Raw genomic sequence first — 23,866 nt, 5'->3', positions numbered from 1 at the left:
AAACGATTTTCAATTTTTTTGTAGTTTATTGCACTTTTTAGCAATTTATGTAATTACTATGCACTTAATGCAGACATATTATTAAAATTAAGGCTGTAATGGTTGTATTGATGTATAGCAACTTGAAATGCTCCCAAAAATGTCACTACAGCATGTAAAAATATAATATAAGCTCTGGCAGACTTGGTTCTATGGTAGGTCTTAAAGGGTTAAGGAAGAAGATGCTTATAAACACACAGTATAAAATATGATCATTTTCACAGATTATATCCACGACATCCCCAAACTCATTTTAATGTTGGTGCCTCCCTATAATTCATGGACATATTTCAAATTAAGACGTCTCCTGAAATCTTGGTGCTGACGACGTTTCCTCGCTGCTCTGCTTCTTTTTTAAAGTCTTTTGATTGATTGATTTTTTATCTGTGTAGCAGTCACTTCAAATCAAGCTTAGGCTCTAACCCAGGACACCCAAGAAGTTTTTTAATTAACAATCAGAGAACAGCCAGGTTAAATAAAGTTCGGTGTCTTTTTCTCTTTTCAGTCTGACTACAGGAAGCTAACTGTGGTCACAGGCTGAGCTGTGCTCATGAATAAAGTGTAAAATGAACACTTTTCTGATATTTTTGAGGACCCTAAAGTCTTTCTTCGCGACCCCTAAAAAGTCCACGAACCACAGTTTGAAACACCTTGGTTCGTCACACGGTTAGATTTCCTTCCACGGTGCTCCATGTTGTAGTCTATTCAAGGCTCTCGGCCATCCCCCCTCTCGATGTCCGTGGGAAGGAGGAGTTTAACCCCACATTGTCTGCGAGGAGTCCGCAGTCTCTTGGCGCTCCGACCCGGGATCGTTTGGCGTGGACACGGAGGGATCGTGGAATTAGCTCCAAGAAACGCAGACTTTTTAATGCAGCGCTGGTATATTAAGAGTTTTCAGAGAGGAGGACGCAGGAGTGCTGCGGGGAATGTGTTTCACGGGTGGAAGCGTTAGCCGGTAAGTTGTAGACGAACTTATTCCCAGTCACGCTGTTTTTAATAGACGGCCGTTCACGCGTCTCCCACTCTGCGCGAAAAAGTTTAACAATTTAACAAAGAATTGTCCGGTAAGTGGACCAGTGACGGAGGCAGCGGTGTAATCCGACTGCAGCACGTCCGGTTATCCAGATTTAAAATTTGAATGATTTCATAGAGAAATCTGTTTTATTCTGAAGGTTTCTGCCGTCGTGTAATTATTCACGTTGATCTCCCCTTTCTTCCGTCTGTGGATCTGTCACGTATTAAAGCCTTCACTGTGGATGTTGTTGGACTTTCCTACCTGAAAAGCAGTAATCGTTATGTTTTATTGGTGATAAATAAATAGCAGCACCATAAACACAAACTGTGCTTGGACACGATCTAAAAGTCCCACTAAAGGTTTCTGCGTGGCTGTTTCATTCACGCAATAAATCCGAGTGCAGACCTGTTGTAGCTGCAGCAGTGTCACAGGCTTTCTCATTTATAGGCTGGGAGATGTGGGACACACAGGATGTGAATTACCTGCCACTTGCATTGTTTGGGTTTGTGCTGGGGTGGAAGGGCTGTAGCCACATACAGAGGCAACAAAAGGGCCCCGGGACCCCCGGAGCGAAGGGTCAGCCCACAGCAAACAGAGCTGTGGATTAAAGGAGGAAGGGCCTGGCATGCCTTTTGGGATGGTCATGGAAACACCCCCAGGAAGGTGTCAGTCTGACTGTCCTCCTACCTTTAAATGCCACAGATGAGAATGAAACAGTGGCTAATGTTTGACTCGAGGAGCCGCCTCATTTATCTGTCTGATGGCTTTGGCTGGAGTCTGTTCAGTGTTTTGCAGCGAGACAGATTGGATATGTGCTTGCACTGTAAATGTAAATCATTTACTCCGGTCATTTCTATCCAGGAATTATGCTGAGCCCAACATGCACAGGAGGACAAACTTCAGCAAATGCCTTGTGTTTATTTTTCTGCAGGGGGAACACGCTGCGTGCTCGGTTTATATTGCATCAGGCCTATCAGCCCCCCTGCCTCTTTAATGGACTATCCAGAAATAGTTATTTACTTACATAACTGCGTTGATCTCATGTGTGTTCCCTGTTCTTTTTGTGCGAGATCAGTAAGAATAGCGCCGACCGTGTGCATATTTTGGCCTCTGCGGTTCACATTTTTGCGGCACAGAAGTCCTCCGCCACAAGGAACACGTTGTTTTTACTTTTCTGTTTTCCCTGGATTGGAACGGGGTCTTGAACCAGAGCAAAGCTGACCGAGTGCGGCTCTTAATTTAGTGGAAAACATGTGATAGCTTAGCTGGTTCGTTCTGTCCTTCTGCGGCACGAGGGGCGAGTTTCATCTGGCAGGGCCGTCAAAGTTGTTTACGAGTGATAAAAGGGTGAGGCCACGCTGGCTTCTCTTTGGGTGGCTCAGAAACAGCATGGCTCTGTGACATAATTACACTGGAACTGCAGTCAGTGCATCAACAGCTGATGCACTTTGTTGAGTAACGTTAAGAACAGCCGTCTGACTGTCGACTGCTCTCGTCTTCGCTTCTTTTTGATGCTCCGTGTGAAAAGCAGTCTTGGTCGGGAACAAAAACTTGGAAGTGTTTTCCCCTGACTGCGCCTGTCATCATTAATTCTCAACGTGCTCGCGCACTGGCCGAGAAACGCCGATGTTTCATGTCTTCTCCTCTGCACATTTTTCTCCATATAAGGTGCACGGGTAACATCTGTGCTCGCTGTCGCACGGCGATGAAGGCCTTTCACTGTCTGTAGGTAGAGAGGCCCTGCAGAGGGAAACCACAGGGACTCCACACGGAGACAAAAGGATTTGAAAGGATCACATTTAAATGAGCAAAAACTTGATTTCTTTTCAGTTTCTCGGCACGTTTCTTGATTCCAGTGAAATGCATTTTGAGGCGCAGTCGGGCGAGCATAATGGTGGCCTGCGTGCTTCTATTTCTTGCTGCTGTGGTTGAATTTATATTTGGCTTTCAGAGTGTTTGCTGGTAGCCGATGCCAGCAGTGTCTGGAGTGGTTGCTATAAAAAGCAGGTGATCTAAAAGCTGCTGTTGACAGCATCTTGGCCAAGACTTCTCATTTCATACGGCGCTCACCGAGAGGCTGACCAAAAGACACGCGGCGGGCTTTGACCCCTTGGATTCACGCAGCTACAGGTCGAAGAGCTACCACGGACACAGCACCGAGGTTATCCTTCTTGGCTTTCAGCGGACGCTTGCACAACAGTAATAACCGAACCCTGTTGCCGCCGAGCCGCCGAGTACTTTGAGTGCTGCATAATTCAGAGATTCTGAGTTTAACTTGTTTTGCAGTGGATGCCGGGCTGGTGGTCGCACACGCACAAGCGTGCGTGCATCCACTTTGTGAGATTTGTTCAGTCAGCTTTGTGTATCTGCTCGAACGCAGCATTTCCTGCTTTGCTGCACATACTGAACCTTCAGCCCATCCACTCATCCAGCTGAGCCGGCCCATTCATGCTCCTCCTCACGCCGGCTCCTCTCTTTGAGGAGATTCATTTAATGCACGGGGCTAAACGCAGCTTCATGCTGTCTGGGTCACCTGCTAAAGGCAGGCAGTAAGGTTTTAAATGCAGGCAGGCGTGTAAACAATTGGGGTGCAGATGAAGAAGAGGATGGCGTAGCTCTTCACGTGTGATTCAGACTTTCATTAACCCCAAAGAAATAGCTGTTAGGCTGTTACTACGCTTTTATTGATGGCCTTATATATCACGCAGCGATTGGTGAACACCAGGAAAAAGCTCCCGTGGCGGCAGTTGAGTAGCAGCGCATGTAATTCCTGTAGCTTGTTAGATGGCGTGCAATATTTCAGTCTGGTAATGGTGCCGTTTCAGCATTTTGAAAGCGGACCAAGTGATTTAAAGGCCTTGAATTATAAAAGCAGTAGTTTGTATTATCTAAATGTGTGAACGATGAAATGAATGACAGTATGGCGGCTACAGAGACCTCAGTCGGACGGCGTGTGATCGTCTTCGCTCAAAGCGTAGCTCTCTGTGTAAACGCTGTTTGAGGTCTGGATTGTAAATTGAGACTGGAAGCAGTCGAGCTGCATCGCGTCTCTACTGTGTACACGAGAGAAGTCTGTGTTTACATGATGTTTGTGTTCAAGATGACGCGTGCTGGCTCATCTGTCAAGCACTCAAAGGCCCAGTTTGTATGGAAATAACCCAGTCTGTCCACACACACACACACTGGCTACAAGCCTGCTTATAACAATAGAAATTGTGATTGATCTGTCCTACCTCAGTCCAGGAGCCATAAGGTCCCACTTACTATCGGTGGCCTATTGGAAAGGCAAACACAGCTGGTGCTACAGGCTCAACGAGTGCCCGGCGCCGGGATGTTCAGCTGACGCTGTGCGTCTTGCATTGTCCTCCATGATGGATGGAGCAAATTCATTTACAACAGCATCCCAGCTGCTCAACAGCAGAATAAAAAGCCCTCACCTCTTTTAAATATTTTTTTATTATTAATTAGTTTTTTATAGTTAATTAAGACACCACATTGCTCGTCATACTCGTCTAACAGGTACCCAGCTGCACTTGGATCCTTTCAGAAGATGACAAATGATGAATCTGGGCGATACAAACGTCAGGAATAAAGTTAAGATGCTCATAAATCCATCATCGTGCACACATGGATGCAACTGTATCCAGTAGTCCATTCATCCCAGCCTTACCTTCAGCAGTCAAATATCAATCATCGCGATTGCACAACTGCAGTCTTGCAGGATATTGATGTTGCTTCGCTTCGTTCGCTCGCTCCGGTGAGCTGTGCAGAACAGCACATGTCCTTATCTGCACCGTTTCCTGGGCTTTGTGAAACATGCAAAGTGTTTCGAGGGTCTTTGGCAGCCGTTGCATTCATGCTATGTTGAGGAACATTTTCAGGCTCATTAGCACCCCTCTGCCCGTCCAGCCCGCTCCCTGCTTTAACAGTCGGCGGTTTGATCTCTGAGATAAGCTCTATTCTTTACTTCTTAGTCTCCAGCCTTTGTCACGTTGGCGTGCGGCCAGTGTAAACACAGACGGGGTCCTGATTGCTTTAGGTAACCAGCAATCCTGACGTCCACTCATGGAACACGCTCAATTAAAGATTCCTCTAAAATCCTGTTTTTCCAAAGAGGTAAAAGTATTTAAATAACCTGTTTCCTGAGCTGATATCATCATCCAGGCTTGTTCGGCTCACGGGCCTCGTCGAAGGAAAAGGATGTAGAAGTGAAGGGCTTCATTGTGCCACAATAAGAGCAACGAAACAGAACATTTTATCAGGTTAATGTGAAATTGTGGCTAAATGGTGTAAGACAGGCGTCACATCCTCAACCTAAGCCGAGCGGTGTGTGTGCTTATTTTCTATGGCACCCCTTCTCTACCTCAAACTGTAGTCTAGACACTTGGGTTTCCCTCCCAGAAACTTCCAGCTCCACTTTTCTGTGTTCGGCTAGTGCCAGGACACGATCTGAGCTCGACTGTTACGTAAGAGCCGTGTAATGCAGGGCTGGGCTTCCCTGGCTGCGAGTGACAAACGTACCCACTGCCCAGGTGGCTCTCTGTGACACTCAGGCTCCACAAGAAACTGCCGGGATGGTTTTTCACACCTGATGGCTGCAGGTGCCAAACACCGAGTGGCTTTATCTCCCCAGAAAGTACAGACCGTACAGACTGTTAGAGGAGAAACACTGGAGCAGAGGAGCAGGGCCGCTGTTCGCGTATCTTTACGTCCAACAACTCAGGATATTTTCTCATGGATGTTTGTGCTACCAAGCATAGTGCTTATCTCACAAGTGCATCCTTGGCAAGTTGACATGCACAAAAGACACAACATTTAGATAAAGTCAAGGTCGGTATTGGCCGGTTCTTCCGTGGTTAGTCATTCAGATTACAGGGTGCGGTTTGCAGTCCAGCGTGTTGTAATATGGGACAGCTGTGCAGATTTAATACACTTCCCTCCCTCAAAGAAGTCGGAGCAGGCGACACTATGCACCCTCATTCCTGCAGCTTCACTCATATCACCAAATCCATAAATCTTCCTTTAAAATGTGATGCGGCGACGGAGTCTGATGGAAGGAGGTGTGAAGGGGATACCTGAGGCTATTACAGGTATTTGACATTAAGGTGTCACTGGAGCTCCGAACCTGCCTGCTGCTCAATCCTCATGTTATTTAAGGTGCCGGAGCAACGAAAGTGAAGCGCCGGGTTTATGGACTGTCATTGATCCTGGTGTCTCTGTTCATGCAGCACACTTTAAATTAGAAAAGACGTCAGACAGCATCAGATAAAGTTGACCCAAAAAACTCTTATTAAAAAAAATAACGGGTTAAACATTGTTTGGGAATATTTTTATTTAGTTTTTTACCTAGTTTAACCCTTTAAGACCTACCATAGAACCAAGTCCGCCAGAGCTTATATTATATGTTTACATGCTGTGGAGCCATTTTTGGGAGCATTTCAAGTTGCTATACATCAATACAACCATTACAGCCTAAATTTTAATAATATGTCTGCATTAAGTGCATAGTAATTACATAAATTGTAAAAAAGTGCAATAAACTACAAAAAAATTGAAAATCGTTTTTGTTTTTTTAACATATATTTCTAGTTAGAGAAATTTAAGAGGCTTATCCCTCAAAACTGTAAATACAAAAAAGTTGCACAAAATAGTTTCCCACCACAGGAAATTTATTTTGAGTGTCTTCATAGTTTTATTTTTGAAATACACCAATTTTTATATATTGCAGGAAAAACGAAAATAAATATTATGATGCAAATTTGCAAAAAAGCAGCATATGCATCAAAATAAACTATTTCCAGCAGTGCAATATGAGTCCTAAGCATCCCAGAAACCACACAGAAAGTCATAAAGTCAAACATAACTTTTAAAAACACCAGTATAGGCTCATGAGGCCCTGATGGTAAAAAAAAAAAACTACATTTCCGCGAAAATGACGTCACTTCCGGTTTCGGGCAGGTCATGGCGGACATGCGATAGTTCGCGCTGACGTCTATTCCAACGTAGGAAGTGATATTAACAGCTGATCAGATCGGCAAAGTGTGTTTCTGGAATATTATGTTTTTGTTGCTGCAAGTGCTTTTTATGCAGTTTTTGCAAAGCTATATGTGGAAGGAAACTGTGACCGAGGACAAGCTGATGGCATAAGATGTAAGTACAACTCCTCTGGTTTCATATGCAAAAAACATTATTGCGCTAGCTCACGTGGTTGCAGAGCTACCGGGATTTAAAAATAGTTACGCAAAACAGAGCGTGCTGCTCCGACCGGCTTTAAAGGGTTAAGTGCACTGATTCCACTTTCACATACAGAAACATTAAAGCAAACCTTTGACCTCTGCAGTGAGCCAATCTTGTGGCTCTTTTATGATTTATAATGAACTCACTGGAGGATATGGAAGGGGGAAAAGTCCTTGTGTACAAACTTCTGGAAATCCAGCAGGGCAGCCATGTTTCTTGACTCAATGTTCACATGCAGCGGTCCCCACGAATCGGTTTATGCCCGACAATATTTTCATGGACCAGCCTTTAAGGTGTCGCAGATAAATACAACAAAATAAAACCAAAAAAAAAAGATTTATTCATAACACACAGGAAAAGACCCAGAGAAACCAGTTAACAATAAAAGCGATAAAAACCCTGAAAACCATACATTTCACACCCGAGCCTCAACTCTCACATCCCGGCACCAAACGACCCGGGGGTTGGGGACCGCTGTTCATATGCGGTCTTTTTGTATTGCTCTTAGTTTGGCTCCTCGCCCATGAAGCGTTTGCCTTCGGAGACTCTACCAGGGGCAAATTGGCCTGACAATCGAGCTCTTGGATTACGTGGGCATGCAAACCCTTCCACTGTGGGACATTCATGCATGGGGAGGGTTTATGCCGCTTGGCTAGCGTGACAGAAGAGCTAGACTGATGGCCGCGACCCGGATAAGTGGCTGAAATTGGATGGATGGGTAGCTGGACCTTCATTAGTCAAAGGAGGGCTTTAAGGCAGGTTCTCGGCTTCATGCTTAACCAACTTCCTGTCTTTAAAAGATAGAGCTCATTGACCCATCTGTCTCTTAGCTCCAGCTTGTGTTGTGACATTTGCATCTTTCCACTTGTCCTGTTTCAAAAAAAGTAAATAAGCTTTAAGGTCTTGAGTTTCTTGGCGTTTTATTTGCAGAGTTTTCAACGCCGCGGAGTGAAAGCAAACTCGAAGCGGTCATGACTCTGCCTCTGTTGAGGCCTTTTGAGTCAGGTTAAAGACACACCGTATGGGCAGAGCAGGAGCTTGTATGGGTTATCTCTGACAACCACTCAAACATCCCAGGTGGGTTGTCGCACTCAGCGGGACCGTTGTTGGCCTTCCTGGATGGATCTGACTGTGTGTGTGCTGCAGTTTAGGGGAACGAGTGACTCACAGCTACAGACGATATGCAATACACATCCTCTTTATGCGTGTGTGTCTTTGAGAGTACGACTGCTGAAATATGTGAGGCCAGTGTGGTTCCCATGCTATGCAGCAGCCCTTCTGCCCAAATTCTTCTCAGCTGAATAATGAGAAGTCTGTGTTACTCTGCATAGCTCTCTCAAAGCCTCCAACATCCATGTTGATGGAGTAGCTGCACACGAAGCGCCTGTTGGTTTTCAGCGGCTGTGAGTTTTGATCTCTATCTCACCTGCTTTCATGGTGGGAATCCTGCTTCCAGCATATCAAAGGAACATAAAAAGTACTTTTTCTACATCTGCCAAACAGCCTTTTATATCCTCATTGCTATTCCCCTCACATGTGACAGGATCCGGTGTAAAGTGAATGCGTACAGAGGTGAAGTCATTCATTATAAATCATTTCCACTTTGCGGGGTGAAATCATTTATTCACAGTCTCATGAGGTTAGCGATCCAAGGAGCACACCCTGACTGGTGACTAATACGCGGCTGATGTTGTGTCACCCGGCCCGCGACACGCAGCAGATACTGTTTGGTCTCCAGGTTACTGCGCTTCATCTCGTCTGTCGTTGCAAACAGCTACTCGGAGGCTTCGTTAGCTCAGGTTTTTGTTGGCAGAATAACTTCAAGAACACATCACAGTTATTACAGTAATTTTGTCTCTTTAGGCGCTCGCCCTGCTCCTCTGTAGTCATTTTGTGAGCGAGCGGTTTTGTCTCCAGCCCTGCGGTGGAGAAATCGGCTTCACTGGAAACTTGCGGGTACCATTTTTTCTACTAATAACGATCTATTACAGCACATGGGTGCACGCTGGCATGCCCGGGCTTAAGCTAATAATAAGAACACTGAGAAATGCCAGGAAGTGGGTTTTCCTGACAGTTAAGATGATTGCTGCAGTTCAAGGAGCTGCGAAAGCTGCATTTACAGTCATATTGTGTTATTAGCCTCGTGCATCCCTTTTTCCTCCCCGTCTGTGTGATTCATATATGCATTTGTACTCGATCAAATTTTGATTCCAGTAATTGGAAACAATGTTTTTCATTGTCTTCCACACTCAATTGGCCCTTAAGTAAAACATAGTAAAGCAGGCCATTAGTTAGCGGGCAGTGATGATGTGTGGGGGTTGTCTTAAGTGTTCATGTTTAATCCCAGACGTGCCTGCTGCTTTTGCTAATTATCCTATCATACAGCGCCACGGGCTTTTCTAAGCCAACAAGTATTTTAACAAGCTGGAAGGCTGCGCTCATTTTTTCCGATCTTTCCCAGCATCCATACCGTCACGTTTAATGTCTTGAGGCGCAGTAAGCGTTCAGCTAACCGCTAACTGTACATGGAATAAAAAACACAGAAGAAATGTTGGATCGCCGTCTCATGCAGCCACGCAGCAGAGTCGCTTTGATGTAGCGTGAAGCGAAACAGCTTCACCGGGACTACAGACAAGTCGGATCAGGCCGGAGTGTTTGAAGTGCCTCTGCTGTGTGCCTTTGTGGTCATTACTGCTGCTTAAAGCGGCTGCAGTGCATCAGTCCTGTCAGAAAAGCTGCTTTTGTTGTTGTTATCATGCGTAGATGGCAGCACAAGATCTGAGCAAGTTTTTCTTTTCATGTCTCGCTCTTTTCTTTTTAATACCTTTCTCGTGGTGGCTCCTTTATCTCCACCAGCAAGGAGAGAAACGCTGCATTGTTGGTACTTGGCCATTTGCCTCAAGGGTTAAGTATCCATCTCCATTCCCTCTGAGCCCACGCCAGCTTAGGAGGGAAAGCCTGTGAATAAATGCCACCCTTGTCCTCCCATAATGGAGCAGCTTGACCTTTCGTGACCTCTGCCGGTCGAAGCATCTGCCTGTCGATTTCTCCGGCCCGTCCCGTGGGACATCGCCGGGCTTTCACATCTGCCTGCGAGCGGTGATTCGATTAGTTGAGGAATTTGTTTTGCTGAATAAAAATTAAGAGGCGGACTGTAATTTTTCAAAGTCAGGAAAAGAATGGGCGCCAGCTGAAACACGCTGTAGATTTACTGTGTAGTCGTGTGAAAGTGCGCGTTTCTTTGTGCATGACGACTGCATAATGAGCATGATCCTCATTGACGTTCTTGATCCTCCCTATATGGATGGGATAATAACGAGTTTGGCAGGAGCCTTAATTTAATCATGTCGGTAAAAGCGGCGCATATGCGGCACAGCTGCCGCTGCTTAGCCGAGCCGAGCCGTGCCCTTCGCTGAGGTGGCGTTCGGTGCCCGCTTTGGCTTGTTTTGTGTTATCGGCCTTCCTAAACCACATTCCTCGCTGAAAAGGCTTTGCGGAGAAGGACAAAGGAGTTATCTTTGCGGAGATTTGCCTCTGACTTTTTCACAGCCATCGAATTGCTTCACGTGCCCGTGCATCGCCGTGACTCGTGAGACTGGTTGCACAGGTCACTCTTTTGTCGTTGCCTTTGCAAGTTAAACACAGGTGCCGCTCGAGTGCTTTGTCCAGCACCTGTTGTGGATTAAAGGTCGATAAAGGCTAATTTCTTGAGATAGCTCCGCAGTGAGATCTAATCTGGCCCTCGCCGCTTCAGCGAGCTTTGCAGAACCCGCGTCCTGATGTTGGGGTTCAGAATCTGTTCCTGCTTAGAGTGAAAAGGAGGCGGAAAATTCACATGTTTGCTCGCATGCATTAGCTTTTTCACACAGTGTTGTGCTCCAGTGAATCAGGCTAGCCCTTGACACAGTTTTGGACAGAAACTGTGTCATGCACTGGGACGAGGAGACACGCTCACCACAGGTGGTAAACCTGTTCGTAGGTGTTGGGCTGCACTGTGGCCTTAATCATTAACCCTTTAAAGCCGGTCAGAGCGGGCATGCTCCGTTTTGCGTAACTATTTTTAAATCCCGGTAGCTCTGCAACCACGTGAGCTAGCGCAATAATTTTTTTTGCATATGAAACCGGAGGAGTTGTACTTCCATCTTATGCCATCAGCTTGTCCTCGGTCACAGTTTCCTTCCACATATAGCTTTGCAAAAACTGCATAAAAAGCACTTGCAGCAACAAAAACATAATATTCCAGAAACACGCTTTGCTGATCCGATCAGCTGTTCGTAACACTTCCCACACTGAAACAGACGTCAACGCGAACTTTCACATGTCCGCCATTACCTGCCTGAAACCGGAAGTGATGTCATTTTCGCGGAAAATGTAGTTTTTTACTTGTAGACCTTAAAAGCCTATGCTGGTGTTTTTATAAGTCATGTTTGACTTTATGCTTTTCTGAATAGTTGCTGGGATGCTTAGGACTCATATTGCACTGCTTAAAATAGTTTATTTTGATGCACATGCTGTTTTCTTTGCAAATTTGCATCATAGGATTGTTTTTCGTTTTTCCTGCAGTATATAAAAATTGCTGTATCTCAAAAATAAAACTATGAAGACACTCAAAATAAATTTCCTGTGGTTGGAAACTATTTTTTGCAACTTTTTTGTATTTAACGTTTTGAGGGATAAGCCTCTTAAATTTCTCAAAGTAGAAATATATGTAAAAAAAAAAACCCCAAAAATGATTTTCAATTTTTTTGTAGTTTATTGCACTTTTTTGCAATTTATGTAATTACTATGGACTTAATGCAGACATATTATTAAAATATGGGCTATAACAGTTGTATTGATGTATAGCAACTTGAAATGCTCCCAAAAATGGCTCCACAGCATGTAAAAATATAATATAAGCTCTGGCTGTCTTGGTTCTATGGTAGGTCTTAAAGGGTTAATCAAAAAGTCTTTAAATGTAAGCAAATAAAAATCTGACTTTGACTGCATGACTTTGCATTAAGCTCACATTGCATTCCTTCATTTGCAGATACTATATGAATGAAATTCATCCTGCCCCCAGTTGCATCTCCTGTAAACATGCAACATCTTACAGTCCCGGCTCGTATGCAAGAATCCATCCATCATATGCAACGTGCAGCTAACAGCATTCGCCGATTGTGGAGGAAGTGGATTGCTGGCATTTTGGGCCATGCAGTCTGTAACCCCCTCAATAAAAATGTGTGTGTGTGTGCCTGGCTCCTACCAGCTGTCTCACCCATCATCAGTGCTTCCAGGATGTTTAGCAGACACATTTGTTTCCTCTTATCTGTGCCGTGGACAGTAACAGTTACTGTAAGTTCTCTTTAGCCTGTTTTTGGCCTCCAATAAAACTCAAGTTCAGGTTGTTAATAACCGGACGACTCGTGCGTCTGCCTTCCTGAACATTCGACCAACTTGGCTTTAATTCATAACTTGTTTATAATCAGCTCTGTTTGATCAGCAGAGATTGTTAGCTCTCCTCTTCAGTAAAGAGTCGGTTGCTGTGAGGAGCATGATGTCAGAGGATGGTTACTTTATGCGGTAATTTACACGTCATTGCCTGTGAGCTCTGTTTACTAAAGCCGTGCTGTGGGATATGTCCTTATTAGAGGCAGCATATGGTTAAGGACGTTTATATGGTGAATAATGTGATCGTGCATAAACCTGCACATGTATAGGGTCTAAATACAGCGAGTCATGTCTAAACAGAGCTGATTTCACCTGATGGATGGTTTATATAGCCCTCCAGCCTGTGGTCCTGTGTTTACAGGCCTCTGATGTAGGTCCGTGACACGCTGCCGACATCTCCACCGCTTTATCAAACCATCTACAGCCGGCCGGCCGACTCCTCTCGGCTCGGGTAGAGGCGAGGATGTGTATTTGTAACACGCCGGCTCGGCAGCGTGACGCGAATACCAAAACCTCTCCGGTGAATCATCACTTTAAACTGAAAGAAGTGCGTCCCTGCAGTTGTGCATTTGTGATGTGGTCTGGATTTGCATGCTGCTGCTGCAAAGAAAGGTCGGTGCCAAAAAGCAGCGCAGGCCCGAAACTTGTTTCAAACAAGTTAATCCCCCGTTCACGAGGAGAGGGATAATCCTGCTTGTTTGGAGTTTTGTCCGCTTGTTTCCGGGAAAACAGATCAGCGCTGCCGTGTTAAGAAAGCTAGATTTGCACTTAATTATGTCACGTCAGCATTTTTGTGGCGAGTCAAATGAGCTGGCATCTCCGCCAGGTAACCAAACAGTCTCTTATACCTGCCACTGTGTTCAAAGAGAGTCTGTAATAAGGACATTAATTACTTCAGGTAATGACTCCCAACAGTTTCCTGAGCGGCAGGTCCTTTGTTACCTATGTTAACCTTCACCGCAGTGAGCAAACCAAGCAGGCGGGCCCAGGCTCGTCTAACCACCTCTGATGGAGCTTCGTCTTGGCTTTGGCTTGTCAGTGTGTCGCAGTTTAAGGCTTCAGCAGACGTGACGGTGATGTATGAATGGGTGAGAGTGCTGAGCCAGCGCTCACTGCGACCTGGTTGTTGTCTGGTTTTGTTTTTTTTCACCTATTTATCAAAAGGTCAGTTTCTTGTGCTGTTGCTCAGATGGCGTCCTAACCTGAGTGACAAAAGAATAATGCTCGATAACTCGATCAGTGATTCATGTCCCGTCTGGCCTGACTGCATCTACACTTTAACCCTTTAAAGCCGGTCAGAGCAGCACGCTCCGTTTTGCGTAACTACTTTTAAATCCCGGTAGCTCTGCAACCACGTGAGCTAGCGCAATAATTTTTTTGCATATGAAACCGGAGGAGTTGTACTTACATCTTATGCCATCAGCTTGTCCTCAGTCACAGTTTCCTTCCACATATAACTTTGCAAAAACTGCATAAAAAGCGCTTGCAGCAACAAAAACATAATATTCCAGAAACACGCTTTGCCGATCCGATCAGCTGTTTGTAACACTTCCTATGTCCATCAGGCAAACTTTTGCATGTCCTCCATGACCTGCCCGAAACCGGAAGTGACGTCATTTTCACGGAAATGTAGTTTTTTACCATCAGGGCCTCATGAGCCTATACTGGTGTTTTTAAATCTTTGACTTTATGACTTTCTGTGTGGTTTCTGGGATGCTTAGGACTCATATTGCGCTGCTGGAAATAGTTTATTTTGATGCATATGCTGCTTTTTTGCAAATTTGCATTATAATATTTATTTTCGTTTTTCCTGCAGTGTATAAAAATTGGTGTATTTCAAAAATAAAACTATGAAGACACTCAAAATAAATTTCCTGTGGTGGGAAACTATTTTGTGCAACTTTTTTGTATTTACAGTTTTGAGGGATAAGCCTCTTAAATTTCTCTAACTAGAAAAATATGTTAAAAAAACAAAAACCATTTTCAATTTTTTTGTAGTTTATTGCACTTTTTTGCAATTTATGTAATTACTATGCACTTAATGCATACATATTATTAAAATCTAGGCTATAATGGTTGTATTGATGTATAGCAACTTGAAATTCTCCCAAAAACGGCTCCACAGCATGTAAAAATATAATATAAGCTCTGGCAGACTTGGTTCTATGGTAGGTCTTAAAGGGTTAAAAGCAAGACGCTGCCAGTTAGAGCGCCAGTTCACCCTGAACACATGGCCCAGTTTGGCACGGGGACACAAAGTTTGAATTACGATTTCCTTTTCTGTTTTTTCGAGCTTGAATCGGACACGAGCGGTCCAACAGCAACAGATTTCCCTTATCCAAAAGTGACCGAGAGGGCCGTGAGTGGTTCTCTAAAACGAGGATGGGGGAGGCCACAGGGGTAAACTCCCTCTGGCGTCAGAGCCCCTCAAGAATGCAGAGGGGGATTAATGCATGTCTGTGGCAGTGATGGATGGGACGCGGCGCCACACGCACTCGCCCAGACATACACCCACAGAGCATCTGGATGCAGACGGTTTGGCCCTCCCCTGCAGCAGGATGTGCCAGCTTAGCAGGTGTGTGCGTGCGGCTTGTGTGTCCGCTGGAACAAGGCCAGCCGCGGTTGTTTGCCCTACTACCCCAGATAGAGCTGTAGCCACCAGCCGCGTGTCATTTTGATTTGAAAGCGCAGCTTTCATCTCGCCAGCTCACCTCTGGGGCCTTTTAAACAATTCACTTTGTCCTTCTCAGATCGCAGATGAATCGATCGCCGCTCCCTCAATAGCTTCTTCTTTCCTGTTGGGTTCGGTGATTGATGCTGAATGTGCGCCGTGGCGATTTCTGCTTTCTGTGCGAGAACATCGATTACTGTACGTGCACGCGTCTCTCTTTCCCGCCGATCCGCGGCGCCTCGTCGTTTCCTGCGTGACCTCCAACAGCTGTGCACCTGAGTCGGTCCTGCAGCGGTCAATGATCTTTGATGGATCACCTTGGGGATCCTGAAGTGTGCCTCACAGTACACTACAGTGACCACTGCGGTGCTAATGAGCGAGTGGGTCGCAGGCTGATCGTATTAATCACTAGAGCTTATGAAACGTAGCGTGTGACGGATTATCTCGCCGTGCACAGCGGCAGTCGATTCGAGTGGAGATAACAGAGTTTGCTGGTGTGTTTAATGTTGGTGTTTTATGCAGACATTTGCACTCGGACGTACAAAGTCACTGTGAACTTTTATTGATGATGCCTCTGCCCTTCCTGAAGGTCACCACCGAATGCTGCGATGTGATGTGGAGATATCTGTCAGCTGTTGTGCTCCGCCCCCTCTTCGTGGTCAAGGCTGGCTGTTTACTCGTCCTCCCAGGAGCCTCAGGGTCTCCTATATCGCCCTTGTTCCACATGTTTTGCATGCACTGCTGCCACTCATGACTCAAGACAGAGGGTCTCTAATGGTGCTCTGCTGCGAGCCGATCACAAGAGACTCGAGCAGCTCGGCTGAGATGTTCTGCTGCAGCACAGATGTTGAGACGTGTGTGAGAGCATGCTGAGTGCACTGGAAAATCAATCCAGCTAAATCAGCCTGAATGCCAGATACTGCAGCTCTGGAAAACGTTCAAGTGCACGCTGTGTGTGTGCATCTCGTGTCTTTTTCCGTTACAGATTCAACCCTCTGAATGACCTTCCTTTTTCCATTAAGCTGCTTAATTAGCAGAGAAGCTGATGGAAAGCTGATTTGCACCTGGAGTCTTCCAGCTGTTTGTTATCACGCACACACAGTCTTCTTGATTGAGAGCCTGTAACCTATTCCTCCCTCTGCCATTCCAAGCATGCACATAAAAAGTGCACATTCACGTGAACACGCGCACTCTTGTGCAACAGATGGAAGCTGACACACCCTGGAGGACGTCCTCAGCCCGTGTCCCCTCTAAAGAAAAGGCCCCAAAGATGTTTAACCCTTTAAAACCGGTCGGAGCAGCACGCTCCGTTTTGCGCAACTACTTTTAAATCCCGGTAGCTCTGCAACCACGTGAGCTAGCGCAATAATTTTTTTTTGCATATGAAACCGGAGGAATTGTACTTACATCTTATGCCATCAGCTTGTCCTCGGTCACAGTTTCCTTCCACATATAGCTTTGCAAAAACTGCATAAAAAGCGCTTGCAGCAACAAAAACATAATATTCCAGAAACACGCTTTGCCGATCCAATCAGCTGTTCATAACACTTGTTACGTTGGAATAGACGTCAGCGCAAACTATCGCATGTCCGCCATTACCTGCCCGAAACCGGAAGTGACGTCATTTTCGCGGAAATGTAGTTTTTTACCATCAGGGCCTCATGAGCCTATACTGGTGTTTTTAAAAGTTATCTTTGACTTTATGACTTTCTGTGTGGTTTCTGGGATGCTTAGGACTCATATTGCACTGCTGGAAATAGTTTATTTTGATGCATATGCTGCTTTTTTGCAAATTTGCACAATAATATTTATTTTCGTTTTTCCTGCAGTGTATAAAAATTGGTGTATTTCAAAAATAAAACTATGAAGACACTCAAAATAAATTTCCTGTGGTGGGAAACTATTTTGTGCAACTTTTTTGTATTTACAGTTTTGAGGGATAAGCCTCTTAAATTTCTCCAACTACAAATATATGTTAAAAAAGCAAAAACGATTTTCAAATTTTTTGTAGTTTATTGCGCTTTTTTGCAATTTATGTAATTACTATGCACTTAATGCAGACATATTATTAAAATTTAGGCTGTAATGGTTGTATTGATGTATAGCAACTTGAAATGCTCCCAAAAATGGCTCCACAGCATGTAAAAATATAATATAAGCTCTGGCAGACTTGGTTCTATGGTAGGTCTTAAAGGGTTAAACAACATTTCTCACATTCGATTTTAACGCCGTCAGTGTGAGCACAGAGCGCAGTCCCTGCAGTGTTGTTAGCTGAGAGCCCGAACGCACACATCCGGTTTATTTAAAGTTGGTGCCGAACTCTCGGTGCAGAGGCCCGCTTCGTCTGACAGGAGCGCCACTGTGCAGAGCTGACAGCAGGGAAGCTGGCGGGAAAAACGCACATCACAGTTTGGAACAGAGGGATGAGGAACAGATGATTAATAGTGGGAGGGATAACCTTTGCGTGAATGACACAGAAGCCGAGAGATGAGTTTGAATGCGCTTCATGATATTTTCAGACTTTTACATTTGTTTGTTTCAGTCGTAGATTTGTAAAAGCAGCAGGTTTCAGGGTGAAACACGGTGTTGCACAAAAGAGCTGACCTTTCACCCTGGCTTAAAGTATCCCAGCTTAAGTAAATTCCCTCAGTCTACCCCACCTATGTGGGGGGATGTGTGTGAGTGCACATCCCCCAGACGCACACAATAAACACCCGCCCTGCACCGCCCGCTCCGTCCCACTAGGCTTTATTTTGAAAGCAAATCCAGACTCTTAATATTCCAAATTGATGTTTCAATGTGAGGCTGTGTGCTAATTGCTGCTAAAACGAGCAATTAAGCTCTATTTATTTCCTCCCAGTGGATGTTTTACTCACAGACTGCTGAAGACTGCAGTCCCCAGTGAACGGGACAATCGATGGCATCAAACCATAAACGGCCTCCAGCCACGAGAACGGCTCCAGCGTGCTGTTTATGAGAGAGATGACTGATGTCACGATGATAAATAGCAAATCAACAAATCTGTATTTTAAAAATAGATTTTAAAGGTATTTAAAGTCAGTTTTTTTTATATAAGGCTCAATTCATCCATTAAGTCGTTAATTTCTGCTGCAAATTCTGCTCTTTTTAATAATTTGTGACCAAATATGATATTATAGACGGGCTTTTAAGTGCATCATATGATATTTTTTTGTCTGGGGGGGGGGGTTAATTGTTTAAACTTTGATTTTAAATCCGGGGTGAGGGGGTGCAGATTCTCTCACACTCTTATTATTGTGCCTGAAAGGCCATCGGGGGTCCTCCGGAGCTCGTTCTCAAACTTCTGCTGACTTGTATTCCTGTCAGTTACGTCATTCCCTTGTGTTTCACGACAGCTGCGCTGCTGCACACATGACCTACAGTCCCCATGAACTACCTAGTTGGGTTTCGGTTCAGCTCTTGGAGATGTGAAATCGTGCAGAGATTTGAGCACGTGTGGGGATTTAATCTGGCTGTGTTGATCGGCGCTTAATTCATCGTAATTAGGGGTCGCAGCATTTGGCCGGCAGGAATTAGACCGAGCACCTGCTCTGTGTGAATATGCATCACGGCGGCCCTGCCCGCCTCCTCTCTTTCTCGCTGTCTCGCTCTTTTCACGTCTCCCAGTCACTCAAGTGTGTTGTTGACCAACCTTTTAGCTGCCTCCATCTATAGCCGGACAAAGGCCTTTGAGAGCAGCTCAGACTGAGCCACGAGCACCATTGTGCTGTTAACAATGTTGTTTAGCTCTGCTGAACGCTGCTGATGTCTGCGTGCGGCCGGCTGATGGACGCCTCTCCACAGCTGCTCGTGCAGCGTGCACGGACGTGACTTTGAATCGCCACAATGACTTTCTGGAGGAGAATCCATCTGAACGTTCTCGTTATATGTGCTATAAGCGCAGATACAGCTGCAACCATCCACTAATCTCCGCTCGGTTACTCTGAAATAAAGCGAGAGCGCCGTCTGGCACACAGGGTCCAGTTCTGATGGCGTGCTGTGTTCTGGTGTGGCTTTGTTAATGGGTCCAGTTTGTGACCACAGTTATGCGAACCATAGAGAAATGGAGGCATGCGTGTGTTTTTAGCCCGACGGCGGTCTCAAATTCGTCTCCGCTGGGAGACGGCTTAGTCACAACACTTTGAGAAAGTCGAATTCCCGGGAAGTTTTGCTTTTTTGTTGCATTTTAAATCAACTCCCTTCAAATTAGGACTTCCTCCCCGGCCAACAGAAACGTTCAAACGGCTCAGGCACGTCGCCGTCCCGCTCGTTTTATCTTCTTCTGCACTAAACACGCACACATCTCTCTCTGTGGTGGCTGGCTGCCTCCTTGGCCTCCTCTTGGGGTCATTGTGGTATTTCGGGTCAGACAAGAGCTCCAGTCATTGCGCCCTCAGCAGTTGCAGCGCTGCAGCCATTACACGCCAGCTTGTCTCAGCCAATCCCCTCAGACCGCTATGGAAAACCGCCCGGGCTGCAGCGGACCCTGCATCCTGCTCCTTGCCAACGGAAAAGCTGGATGTAGGAAAAACAACACGTTGGAGTAGTGGAGCCTTTCTGCGCTGCATGAGCGTTATAAAACATCCTCGCCTCTCTTGCTGAGAGAGCTCTTCTGTCGAGGACCTTTCACTTTTTCCTCTCTGGTTTTTCCTCTCGGCGCTCCGTTACCCAGGGTTACCCTCGGAGGATTGTGATTCGCTGCTCCTCCAAAGCCGGGAGGGAGTTTCCACGTGTCCTCCAGTGTGCCTGGGTGTGTGTGAGTGTTGCTTTAAGACTCAGCGAGCCTCCCCAGAGTGACTCCAGATCAGAGAACAGCAGCTAGATTTCTCCTTTGCGAGCTCTTCAAAGAGCTTTTAGATTAAAGCCCGGGCCACGGAGGTAAGGTCTGCTCTGGACTGGAGTTTTATCTTTGTCTCCTTTGTTTCTCCTGTTTATGGATTAAGAAGAGCCTGGAGTGGAGCGGCTGCATTGTGCGGCCCATTATCAGATGCACAGGTGTGGTTTACACTGTGTGTGAATGCTGTTTAGTTCCCACCTGGATCTGCTAGCTTCACTTTGCATCTCTTGTATCCGGCCTAACTCCATGTACTTGCTTTGTACATGAAGACACAACGAGGTCGTCTTTCTCAGTCTGAGACTTTATCGCTTCTGTCGCGTCCGTCTGGCTCACGAGAACTTTGTTTGACAGACTTGTTACTTTGTCTAAACTTTGTGTGAAGTTTCTAGATGTTTGCACGATTGTACAAAAAGTGTTTGGAAACATTTTCTTGGCATTAGTCTGGAGTGGCGGTGGCATACACGTTTAAATCTTTCAGAAGGCCGCCGTGACATTTTTGGTGGGCAGCCAGGCTCAGAGCTTCTAAATGTATAATGAAAAAGTCAGAAAGACACTTAACAAGCACTTTGATGGATGTTTGGTGGCTTTGGCTGGATCCAGCGCAGTATTACGGGCTTTCAGCGAGTGATTCATAGATGGACATTTCTGCTCGTGAGCAAACAACCGCGGGATACTTTAAATCTGGTTCGTATGACAAAAACTCAGCAGGAGATGGCGTCGTCTTTGGCTTCAACCGCCCTGTTTTCTCTTCTTCTTCACTTCCTGTTGTTGTTTTTCTTTGCCTGGAAAGAAACGACGGTGTTTTGCATGACTTTGACTTTAATTTGTGAGTCTGAGAGAGAAGCTTTAGGCGCGCTGTTGCTTTAAGAGCCGAGCTGTCGCAGCGCCAGAGGAAAGTGATAAGAGACGAGTCCCGCGGGCTGTGATTTGACAGGAGGAAAGCGGTGCGATTGTGTTAACACTCACAACCAATAACAAATGACCTCATGGCTCCTGGTGCACAGTAATTCAAAAAGAATGAAACCTTGTTGGTATCTTTTATTATATTTGAGGTTATTTTGTCACTGTGATATATTCTTTTCTTCAAACAAAACCTCGCCTGGATTTTCAGCAGGTCTAAAGCTGCCCTAGCAGCAGCGAGACGTTACCGCGGGGCTTCAGGGAGTGTGTCACTGCTGTGTCCGGAGTTTTTCCTGCTGTTTCTATAGTTTAGATTCAAGGACACGAAGGGCCAGGTTAGGAAAGTCCAGACTCTGCATGTGTGGGTTTGAGTTTAGAGGTTGGAGCTTCTCTGCTACAAATGCACGGTGGTCTTGGTGAAAATAAAAAGGCAGTTACATCCTCGACAATTCACATACCTGCTGTGTTTACACCAAAACGAGGCGTGGCTCATTCCTCACCGTTATCCTGAATCGCAGACCCAAGACACACACGGTGCCAGACTAAACACGGAGCTTACGTAGGAGTCGCCCAGGGCCGGGCCGAGAAGAATGCCAGGTCACGGGGTGGCAATGCTCCCTTTGCCCTCGAGCAGATGGCCTGCAGGAAGCCTTTTAACGCGAACAGAGGACTGAAGGGGAAGAGGGAGGGAGAGTTCACGACTGGGTGCAGCGGTTCGCGGCTAAAAAGGAAGACTTATCTCGTTGTTCTCCGAAAACAGTCGCACAATGCTCCGGCTCGGCGCGCAGCAGAAGGCAAACGTGTGCCTTAGTTTGAGTGTTGGCACGCCTTTGAGCCTTTCATACCCACAGCTCTGCTCTCCCCTGAATAAACTTTGCAAGAAAAGCATCGGTGGCAGCGTTTAGAAGAAAGCCGTCGTTGTGACAAGTTTGACAACCAGCTTTATGTTGATTCCCGACAGCTGCTTCCTTAGTCTTTTACTCCTGAAAGAGAATAGTTGAGTTGCTCTGCATTCATGTAGAAAGCATCTGAATCAGGCTAACTCTGCTTTTTAGCTCCTTCTGCTCTTGAACAACAGAAGTCGGGAGGCTATCGTTGGTCAGATTACTGAAGACGAGGGAAGCGTTTGACCATATACTCCACAAACGCTCCCAGCTTGACTTTTTCCAGGGTTCGTAAGAATAATGGCAGCAATTTTCCCAACTGTGGGATAAATAAAGCATCTCATGATATATCCGGAGATGTATTCCTGGAGAAAAGCTGCTTCAGTAACTCAGATTATATTTCATGCTTATATTCAACATCTTCTCCTTATAACTCTTGTGAAACGAAGCAAATGTTTAGTTAATACTGTGATCGTGTCAGACTCGCGCCTCGAGTTCATTACCGGGCCTGCTCGTCTCCACAGCCAAGTTTCCACTCTGCTTTCTGCTGCTACTTTTCACACTCGTCCTAAACAGCTGCAGAAGAAGAGAATCGTTTCCTCAAGTGGCTTTTTTCATTTTTTCTTTCTATTTAAAGTGTTGATGTTTCCTGGAATTCCTTTGTCCCTGCATTAAACGCGCTCTTTAACTTTAACACGTCTTAATCTCACCTGGCAGTCAAGGTGCACCCAAGCAGGAGCAGATAAACTCTTAATGCTGCAGATCGCTTAATCCTGAGGTGACACTTGGCAGCTTTGTTTTTACTGTAACCGCACACATGCTGTACGTATGCTGCACGTATGCTGCGAGGCTTAGCAGAGTTAGCACTGCTCGAAAGCCCTCTCAGACTGCATTACTGCATGCGTTTAGGCGTGTTGTGTTACATACACGCAAGGCAGTCACATTGCCTGGAGAGACACGTGGTGCGCTCTTTCTTCTCCTTTGGATCCCGGCCCCCTGGACGAATTTGGAGACGATGGCTGAAAAAAGGAAGCGAGCGAGGATTCAAAGGTTTAAAAATAAACAGACGGGTAAACTGTAGCTGGCTTTGAAACGCTTTCCCAAACCCGATCAAAGACGACGTCATTTACTCGGAGGGAGGTGGAAAAATGCAACAAATGTTTGGTTTGGACGGCTGATGTGGGGGCTCTGCTGGACGTGCTCCCTCGTACTTTTCTTGTACTTTGCATTTTCGAGGTCCTGAATCATTTTTACAAGATGACAAAACAAACGTGCATGCACCAAATCCTGTCCTCTGCTCATTACACAAAGTCAATTACAGTTTCGTGCACTGAGCCGACCTCTCCCTGTGTTTCAGATGAGCCAGACGACAGGAATGAGTTTATTTTGAGAGATGAGGCGGAGAGTGGCGCGAACATAGAAGCTCCAGTCTGAGACGAGGCTTCAGAGGTGAGTGTACGAAGCCTTCAGGGTCAGCGTTATGCTTTATTTCTTCTTTATCTGCTCAACTTTTATTTTATTTAATAGGTCACTCTTGAAACAGAGATTTTCAATCTTATAAAGACCTGAAGTGTTGCATCCTTCCCACGCGTCACGCAGGTTTATTTTAGTTCCTGATCGTCTCGGTTTGCTAATTCAAAGACTTGAAGGCTGTTAGAAGTGTTTGGCCTTACTTCCACCTGTTATGCAATCACATCATGGGCGACGGCGGTTACGGTAATAGTCTTAGCGGCAGTGTGGAGTCTTGTCACAGCTCTCTGATGCTAATGTAAGAGAGCTGTGAAGCATCTAAAAGTTTTTAATTGTCAACGTAACGACCACGACAGATTAAAGCC

At 45.6% G+C, this 23,866-nt stretch overlaps 2 protein-coding genes across 2 annotated transcripts in view; both read left to right on the top strand.

Annotated features, from left to right (window-relative positions):
* scaf8 (SR-related CTD-associated factor 8) overlaps nucleotides 1-23,476 on the top strand; it is a 69,509-nt gene extending 46,033 nt beyond the window's left edge. Inside the window, exon 21 of the mRNA XM_087832725.1 lies at nucleotides 23,389-23,476. The gene's annotated coding sequence lies outside the window, so the exon portion shown is untranslated. The remainder of the gene's footprint in view (nucleotides 1-23,388) is intronic.
* Nucleotides 23,401-23,866, top strand: part of tiam2a (TIAM Rac1 associated GEF 2a) — a 41,001-nt gene continuing 40,535 nt past the window's right edge. Inside the window, exon 1 of the mRNA XM_087832723.1 lies at nucleotides 23,401-23,480. The gene's annotated coding sequence lies outside the window, so the exon portion shown is untranslated. The remainder of the gene's footprint in view (nucleotides 23,481-23,866) is intronic.

Source organism: Neolamprologus brichardi, chromosome 19 (genome assembly GCF_056152115.1).
Source record: "Neolamprologus brichardi isolate AB-2024 chromosome 19, ASM5615211v1, whole genome shotgun sequence".
Classification (NCBI taxonomy): Eukaryota; Metazoa; Chordata; class Actinopteri; order Cichliformes; family Cichlidae; genus Neolamprologus; species Neolamprologus brichardi.
This window is presented reverse-complemented; position numbering and strand designations above follow the sequence as displayed.